The sequence below is a fragment of the Triticum urartu genome, unplaced genomic scaffold (genome assembly GCF_003073215.2).
Source record: "Triticum urartu cultivar G1812 unplaced genomic scaffold, Tu2.1 TuUngrouped_contig_3923, whole genome shotgun sequence".
NCBI lineage: Eukaryota > Viridiplantae > Streptophyta > Magnoliopsida > Poales > Poaceae > Triticum > Triticum urartu.
Window position 1 is genome coordinate 13,609 of NW_024114476.1, and position 8,983 is coordinate 22,591.

Sequence of the window (8,983 nt, forward strand, 5' to 3'; positions counted from 1 at the left end):
TCCTGCGCCTCCTACTCTGCAGCCAGCTCGCCCAGAACGCGCCCACAGCCGCCTCCTCCTCCGCGTCGCGCGCGCGCAAGAGCAGCCTCCTCTCTCTCCTGACCCCGCCAGGCCCGGCCGCCTTGCCGGCGAGGGACTACGCCACCACCGCCGGAACGCCAACCTGCTCTGATGCCATGTTGGGATTCACCGGATTATCACTTGCGCCTCCGTAAGCTCGCAAGAGAAGTGGGCTGGCGATTTTCTGGAAGACTGTCGAACACACACACTCCATTCCTTGTCAGAGATAAGTACACAATACATTTTACATTTTGGTCCTTGCCAAACTTCTATCTTTGCTTACAGGTACTACCAACAGAAAGGATGCATTTTCAAAGCTCGAATCATATGCTACCACACTATACGATGAGGCCAGTAAGGACTGTAGCTTAATACTCACCTCATTCACTGTTAATCAATTTCGAATATTCGGAGGCCATGCAAGTTCTAATGCAAACGATGCAGTTCCCTCCACATTTTCTCATCCGGGCTTGGGACCGGCAAAGGCAGTGTTAAACTACAAAACTACTACTACAACAACAAAACTACTAAACACAAAAATTAGCAAACACTACAACCAATTATTTCAGCTAAGCATACAAGCCACACCATCAACCAGAGGCAAAAAATATTTGCACAACAATTGCACAAGATCATAAGACAGACACAGGGGCGCAAACAAAGAAAGCTATAATTCCAGAACATGAATTTCTATAGTGGGGTGAGGGTGATTCAAACTTTTCAATCTTGAAAGCAGTTTTCTCCCATTATTATAGGGTCAGAGGAGATATATACTTTTGTGTCTTGAAAATCCAGGACGCATGGACTATGCATACTGTGTGGCATATGTATAGCCGGAGTCAGATATGCAATTGGCAGGAATCGTCAAATTAGTAATTTTGCTAGTTGCCAAGGAAATTGAAATTAGGGAGTTCCCGGAAAACCGAGATCATGTAATTAAAGATCCCATAAGCCATTAGAAAACGTTAAGATGTGTGAACGCCTTTTTTCTTCAATCCAGGAATAAGAGCAACTTGAGTTAAAAGTACAATCAGCAGGAATCATCAAATTAGCCAGACTGTTTTGCTAGTTGTCAAATTAAAACTAGGAGTTCTCCAGCAAACCGAGAAGATGTATTGAATTCAAGATATGTAATCCAGATCCCACTGGAGAAGCACCAACGAGAAGAACATCATTTTCTGAAAATCAATTCTATACCACCAAACCGGAATCATAATTAGTGGAGATGGCAGTAATCTAAGACATCACGAGTAGAGTGTTCAGGGCAAACTATTTGTTCAAGCTTCCAGTTCAGAAGCTTCAACTCTCCATTGTTTTAGTATATGGCAATAATTCCTTAGCCTCTTTCTGCATATCAAGACATCAAAGTTACCCAACCACAAGTCAATTGAGAGAGCCAGCAAACAACTAGATGGGATCTTTCTTTATCATTTTAGTTAAAGATCTGTGCAAATCAGAAACTGATTGTGTGCCATAAGATGATCCTAAAGAACTCACCAGGAAAATAGTTAAATGAACAAACCAAGTGCGGACAAGAAAATGTAGAATAGTAGACTGACAAATCTTTTACTGCATTCAGAGCTCATGTACATGTATTAGGTGATATAAATTTGCAAGCTAAAAATATTACTGCTAGAGATAAAATTATAGATACAACCAGCCTAATATTAAAACCCAACTTCCGGAAATAGTATGTCAACCAAGTAGTAATCTATAGCCAAATCAAAGTTTGATAATCTGCTATGAACTGGTATTTCCATTGTTGAACCCTTGTTTGAGACTAAAGGAACTTCCAGTTAGGACATCATTACTTCTAGCATTTTGTTGATTCGGAGAAAAAGCTGAGATCATATTCCAAACCACGTGCAAGCTGAAGCAGATGTTGTAATCAGTAGGATGTCATGATAAGATGCTTCAGGACAGTTGGCAGAATCAGATGTGCACACTACTAACTCCAAACTATCACTGAATGCAAGTTCAAATTAACTGAAAGCTGCCACAAATACCAAATCAAGTAATATGCTTCAGGATCAGGATTAATCAGAAGTTAAAACCGCCCGGGCTTCACTAAGTCCCGACACCAACTGACGTTTTGCTAGACTTTCCAACTCTACAATATTCCAATAAAACCTCCAACAGTGCCGATTAATGAACAGACCAAATATAATTGGCATACTTAGAAGTTTCTTCAAGGAAAGTTAGACCATAATTAGAACTGGACAATGAGTCGAAACAAGGATGCAGCATAGGTATAAGTTTGTGGTTGTAGAAGACTCCTCTATCCAGAACGAAGTTCCCAAACAAGCTTTTAGAACTCTTCACCTCCGCGGATCAGTTTGAATACCAAACTTAACAGCTAATTGGGTTTCTAGCTAACTAAATAGAAAATGTGAAGTCAGAAGGTCTCCAAACAAATTTTCACGCAGCATGACATCAGACTTCTTCTGTAAGATTGTGAAGTACACCTGCAATGAACAAAAGACCATGATGCCTAACCATTTTGGAGAAAGCTGTTCAACATCGCAAACATGTGAACAAATATAGCAAGGGAGATGGGGATAAGCCTGGTTTAGTGAAGTTATGCACATTGGTTTGATTATCCTCATTGTATGTCATATCTGCATAGAACTAAGAGTTACTGACAAGAAAGAACAATGTTTGGAAAGTTAAAAGTTAACAGAGAGAAGTTTGACAAGATCGAATCACGAAGAATCTCCTAGAGCTCTGCACCATTCCAATAAAAATGAGCAAGTCTACGCTCAAATGCTGGAGAACAACAAAAAATCCAAATAATACTCAGAACAGAAACCAAACTGCTCACATGGAGAAATCAGAGGAGAATATATCTAAACAGTCCAGTCACGCCTCAAGACACTTATGAATCCTCAACCATGCAGGCATGACCAACAATTCCAATCCCAAACTTAAGATATAATCAGAAGAGCTAAAGAACATCCATGAATCACCCAAACCTTTACCCTTCAATACGATCTCCGCTGTCTTGTATCTAAAGGAACAAATGAGCATACCATAAACAAGATAAAATTCACCTTGTATTACGTGGCAGACAGAATCGTTGATTAGCCATTGGAGATTGGAGAAGAGGGAACAAAGCTAATTTTTGTATTGAGAGCAGACCAGACACTGACCTGACTCTACAGGGCACACCCACCAATTCCAAGATATACTGTGCAAAGAACAAGCCAGGCCAACAGACCAACAGAAACACATGGATGGGTAGTACAGATATCTTGGAATTTTTGTATTGAGAGCAGACCAGACACTGACCTGACTCTACAGGGCACACCCACCAATTCCAAGATATACTGTGCAAAGAACAAGCCAGGCCAACAGACCAACAGAAACACATGGATGGGTAGTACAGATATCTTGGAATTTTTGTATTGAGAGCAGACCAGACACTGACCTGACTCTACAGGGCACACCCACCAATTCCAAGATATACTGTGCAAAGAACAAGCCAGGCCAACAGACCAACAGAAACACATGGATGGGTAGTACAGATATAACAAAGTAAACCACAGAGAGGACCAGAAACCAAAAAGGTAACATATTTTGAATGGCTACCAGCATGGCTTGATCAATGCTACAAGCAAAGGCAGCCAAGACAACAGTAGTTTCTTCAGGAGATAACTCAGCATAAGATAATTTTCGGTTGTGGAGTGCACCAAGTATTTTCGGTTGTTTCCCATCTAGACTGAAGCCCCAGAGAAACCATCGAATCTATCCAACAAATCAATCTGAATGTTCAAATTGTCTCCATAAGATAATTTATATGTTGAACAAATTGCAATGAATTGGAAAGGTGTAGGGTTTAGAAGACTTCAAACAGATAACTCCGCATCAGGTTGGACCTAAATAGTCAATTAGGACCTGCAACGACCAAGAGACCTTCTCATGAATTTTTGCTTTGGGGAGACGAAGCTACTTATAAACAGCTAAATAATGCATCAAAACAGTGAGGGGATAGGATAAGCCTGCTTGGCTGGGAGAGATCAGTTAGTCAACAACACCAGTTGCAGATAGCAAACTATATTATCTCTCATCCATGTCAATATCTGCAAGGACACGTAGTTACCAAGGGCAGAGAAAGCCATAGGAAGTTCAATATTCAACGCAAATCAGGAAAGATTGAAGCCAACAGAAGAAACCGCCAGTAACATGGTGAAACAAAACAGGGCACCTTCCGGAAAGTCCCCATATAAGCCAAATAGCTGGAGAATCCATATCAGAGATGTTGTAAGTGCAAACAAAGAAACTAAATAGAGGAGGATCGATTATCCAAACACTGTTCACAAATTCTCTGATCCCCATCCCATGGTTAATCCAATCCAGCTTCAATCCAAAACGAAAACTTCAGCACACAAGATAATAGCTTATAACCATCCATTGAGCCATAACCAATCAAAATAACCATGAACAGTAAAGCAAACCTCAATCCTTTGATTCATCACTCAACAACATCCTGCATCTCAAGGAGCACAAACACATACCACAAGCGAGATCAGCTGTCACAACAAGAACCAGTTCACGGCAAATTGAGGGACAGCCATAATGATGAGCAATCAGACAAAGACAAATCGAAGAACTCAAGGTATAGCCACTAATATCTTTCGTCACCGAGCACAGATGAGGGATCCAGTAAACCAGTGTGATCAAACATGGGCTGACCTGCCTCAAATCCCCTTCACCATACTGTTATACATCATAGGGAGCTACATGTCCAGACCGGATCCAATCCTGCAAGCCAACTCACGGAGGTGGCGCTAACAAATGGAACAAACAGACCATCTACATGACACTGACCTGACTCCATGTACAGAGCAAAGGTTTGGGCACGAACTCCTAACTATCATATCCTGCAACCCACACTTGCAGAAGACCAATAGAACACAGGGATCAAGAGTTAAAGGTAACAAATCAAACAACGGAGAGCTAGATCACAAACCAAAATATTAGAACAGACTCCGCGTCATTACCCACATGCTCTGGGCTAAAAAAGATCTGCATCCACAGGAAGGGCAGGAGCAAAAACCTAGGCAAGAGTCTTTCTCGGTTGTAGGATGCGCCATTAGTCGAAAGCTTCGGATTATCCTTAGATTCATGCACCTTTGCATATGAATCTGTATTATAAAATATTGCCTAGTAAGATAATTTGTAGGTTATGTAAGTTGCAATGATTTGAAGGTATACTAGTAGATTTAAAAGATCTGCAAACCATCAAGTTGGGCTCGAGTTTCGTCAACTACAACTTGCAACGAGAAAGAGACCTTTCTATAAAATTTCAGTTAGGGGAAAATGTTGCTTATAAATAGCTAAAGCATGGACCAAACGATAGGCGGGAACAAGTAAGCCTGTCTCGGATAGGAAGTTCAGCTATGGTTGACGGACGACAACACCACCAGTTCCAAACTGCAGTACCTTTCTATGTCAGTATCTGCAAGAGCTGAGAATTACCGACTAAGGCAGATAAAACCTAATGTCATGCGAGTTCAATAAGGAAGGTTGAGAAAGAAGGAACTGCCACGCTGAGGCAAAATATAGGACCGCCCGCTAGACCGTGTAATTCCAATTCTGGACAACCATCAACAGATCACAGTCAGAATTGTTGGGAGACTAATTGAACTCTGGAGAAGAAGAAATTAAAATGATTAGGTAATGATCATCCACTGCAGATCACCAAGACGATAGATGCTCCCGCTAAGCCGTATAACCTCAATTTCTGAAGAACCACCAACAAATGCAAATCAGGATTGTCATAGACTGAAGGTGAGCTATGGAGAGAAATAAATGAAATGGAGGAAGTAATGATTCATCCAAAGCAGATCAGCAAGAAGACATGTCACCCCTGCCGCTAAGCCAAATCCAAATTTCTGTAGATCCACCAATAATAATAGTCCAAGTCAGAACCTCTGGAGAGTAAATTATTGTACTTCGCAAATGAATGAGTAAGTTAAAAGTCAGAGTGATCGAGAATTTGCAATCATCCAAACACGGATCACAAGTTGGATTTGAACACCAAAACATCGTCCTCCAGAATGATCTAACCATGTGTAAGAAACCAAACCTCCACATCTCTGCGGAACCACTGCCCTCTTGCTTCTGCTGCATCTAAAGGAGCACAAACACACACCAAAAGCAAGATCAGCTGCTACAATAAGAATCCACTAGAACCTCGAATCCACCTCATATTCACTGATGATGATGGAATTCGTGATGAGAACAAGCAGACCACACGAGCGATAGCCATTCAAATCTGACCTGACTCAAATCCCCTTGACATACAACACCCCAGGGGTCTCCACATACTAGATCCAGTCCTGCAGCCAACCCATGGAAGCCAACACACGAACAACAGGTCTGCATGTAGGGCCAGACTTCCTATAAATATATCAGATAGCAATGGGCAGGAAGACTAACGCAGGGATCAAGAGTTACAGATAACCAATAATTAATAAAACCACAAAGAGATAGTAAATGGCAAACCAGACAATTTAACATATTCAGGCTCACTAGCAGCATTGTCTTAGGCCAAAACAAATCTGCAAGGACATGGAGGGCAGAAGCAAAAATCCTAAATCAAAGACATGAACATGTAGCTGAATTAATAAATAAAAATAAGAGGATAAGAGATTTAAGTTTTTTACGGTTGTAGGATATGTTTGAAGCTTCATTCTTGCACCTTTGCAGCTAAATCTGAATTTGAAATATTGCCTAGTAAGAAATCTTAGTATTATTATCTAAGGAGTAGATAGAAGAACTGCAAACTTAGCATCAGGTTGGTGGCCTTGTGTTGGTGAGCTACGACCTGCATCGAGCAAGATAACTTTCTATAAATGTTTAAAGTAAGCCTGTCTCGACTGGGATGGTCAGGTAGACACCACAAGTTCCAATTATATCCATTGCAAGACACTATCTGCAAGAGCTGAGACCTGAGTGTAAGGCACGGGAAACTAATGTCTGCTGAGCCATAATTGTTTCAATAAGAAAGGTCCAGAAAGTTGAGCCCCATGAACGCCATGCCGAGCCAAAAGAGGACATGTGGGGAGCCAGCAACAAATCAAAATCAGAGTTGTTGGGGGGCTAATTGAATTGTGGAGAAGAAGAAATTAAACAGAGAGTGCCATCATCCAAACGCAGGTGTGCCAGAAGATGAATCCCAGTTTCTGAAAATATCCAAATCAGAATTGTAATGTAATAGGCGCAGATCGTGCATTCCTTTGCAGCCTAGGTCGGTAATAAGAGGTCAAAAGCTTGACCATCCCAGAAGATTTGGCCAACCGTCGGACTGTAATAACCGATCAATCAAAATAACCATCAACAAAAATCAAACCTCCACCCTTGATCTATATCCAATATCATCTCCCCACAACTAGCGCTCGCCCACTTGGTTGCATCTAGGATGAGAGCGCATACACCGACAGCTAGATCAGCGGCACAACAAGAATCCACGAGGCCCTGGAATCCACCTCGTAATCGTATTAACTGGTGACGAGAGCGCTTGATCGGGGAACACAGAGGCAGAAGGCCGTACGGGCGATAGACGCTCAATTCAATTCGATTCGAATCTGAAATCACCGACGAACGCAGAGAGGAAACTGACCTTGCTATGGCCAACGGAGGATCACCCGAAACCAGACGCGGAAAGTAAAAACGAACAGCTCGACGGGATCCTGATCCCGACCGATCGCTCCCCCGGAGGCGGACGAGACGGGCCGGCCGAACCCCCTGCGAGCACGGAGGCAGAGGCGACGAGGATATAGCAAAATCAAACGCGATTCGAGACGGAACCGAGAATTGATGATGGACACGGGGGAAGGAAACAGCCGCGGAGACGCGAGGAGGCGGCTCGGGCGGAGAACGAAAGCTCCAGAGAGAGAGAGGGAGGAGGAGGAGGAGGCCGGAGCGCGGGGTGGATGGGACGCACCTGGGCGCCTTTTGTAGCCGGCGCAGAGGCGGTGGGGAGGGGAGGGGGAGCCGGCCTGGCGCCAACCGGTTCCTTACCGGACACGGCTTTGCGGTTGCGGGGACGGGTGGGCGGCGGAAATCAAAAGGGAACGGAGGTGGTGGGATCGAGCTGGATCCGGACCGGGTATGGTTCGGGTGGGCGGGCGGCTGGCAGGTCGGCAAAAAAAGCATCGGGTTGGGTTGGGGGTTGAGACGTGGGCCGCACCGCACCGACGGAACAGGAAATTTCTAGGGCGCATGGGAGTCGGGACGCGACGGACCACGTGATGTGAGATGCCGTGTCCGCGAGCGCGTGGACAAGAACGTGAAACGGGCGGTGCCGTGGGAAGGCTCCTTGTCCCGGAACTAAAACGTGGTCCGCGGCGTAGCTGCCGTGTGCTACGCAATCAACGTGCTCGCCCGCTGATTTTTCAACACTCACCAATTGCCCCGAGGTAGCACAATAAAAATCCAATAATGATTTTAACGCCTCTGCATTCATAGCATTTGCTTTCATAAGAATCATCGGCAAATAAAAGGTTTGAAATTGATGGGGCATCTCTGCAAACCTTAACTCCAGAAATATTACCATTCTCCTCTGCATTAGCTAGTAGAGCGGTCAGCCCCTCTGCACATAACAAGAATAAGTATGGGGAGAGGGGGTCTCCCTACCTCAGACCTCTAGAAGGTTTAAAACTCTCAGTCTCTTCATTATTAAAACAAATCCGGTACTCCACAGAAGATACACATTGCATAACTAAATCTACCCACTTCTCTTTGAAACCCAATTTTAGCATTATCTCCTTCAAAAAAGACCACTCTACTCGGTCATACGCTTTATGCATATCCAGTTTGATGGCACATATATCCTCTTTACCACTCCTTTTTTTCTTTATTGTGTGAAAACATTCGTAGGCCACTAAAATATTATCTGTGATCATTCTTCCTGGTACAA

At 43.4% G+C, this 8,983-nt stretch overlaps 1 long non-coding RNA gene across 1 annotated transcript; it reads right to left on the reverse strand.

The window, feature by feature from the left end:
* Positions 1-240: 240 nt before the first annotated feature.
* LOC125527451 lies at positions 241-8,002 on the reverse strand. The gene is made up of 2 exons (XR_007292115.1): positions 6,343-8,002; positions 241-6,192 (listed from the first exon to the last, which is right to left on the reverse strand). It is a non-coding gene; the product is annotated as an uncharacterized LOC125527451 (long non-coding RNA).
* Between the last annotated feature and the right edge of the window lie 981 nt (positions 8,003-8,983).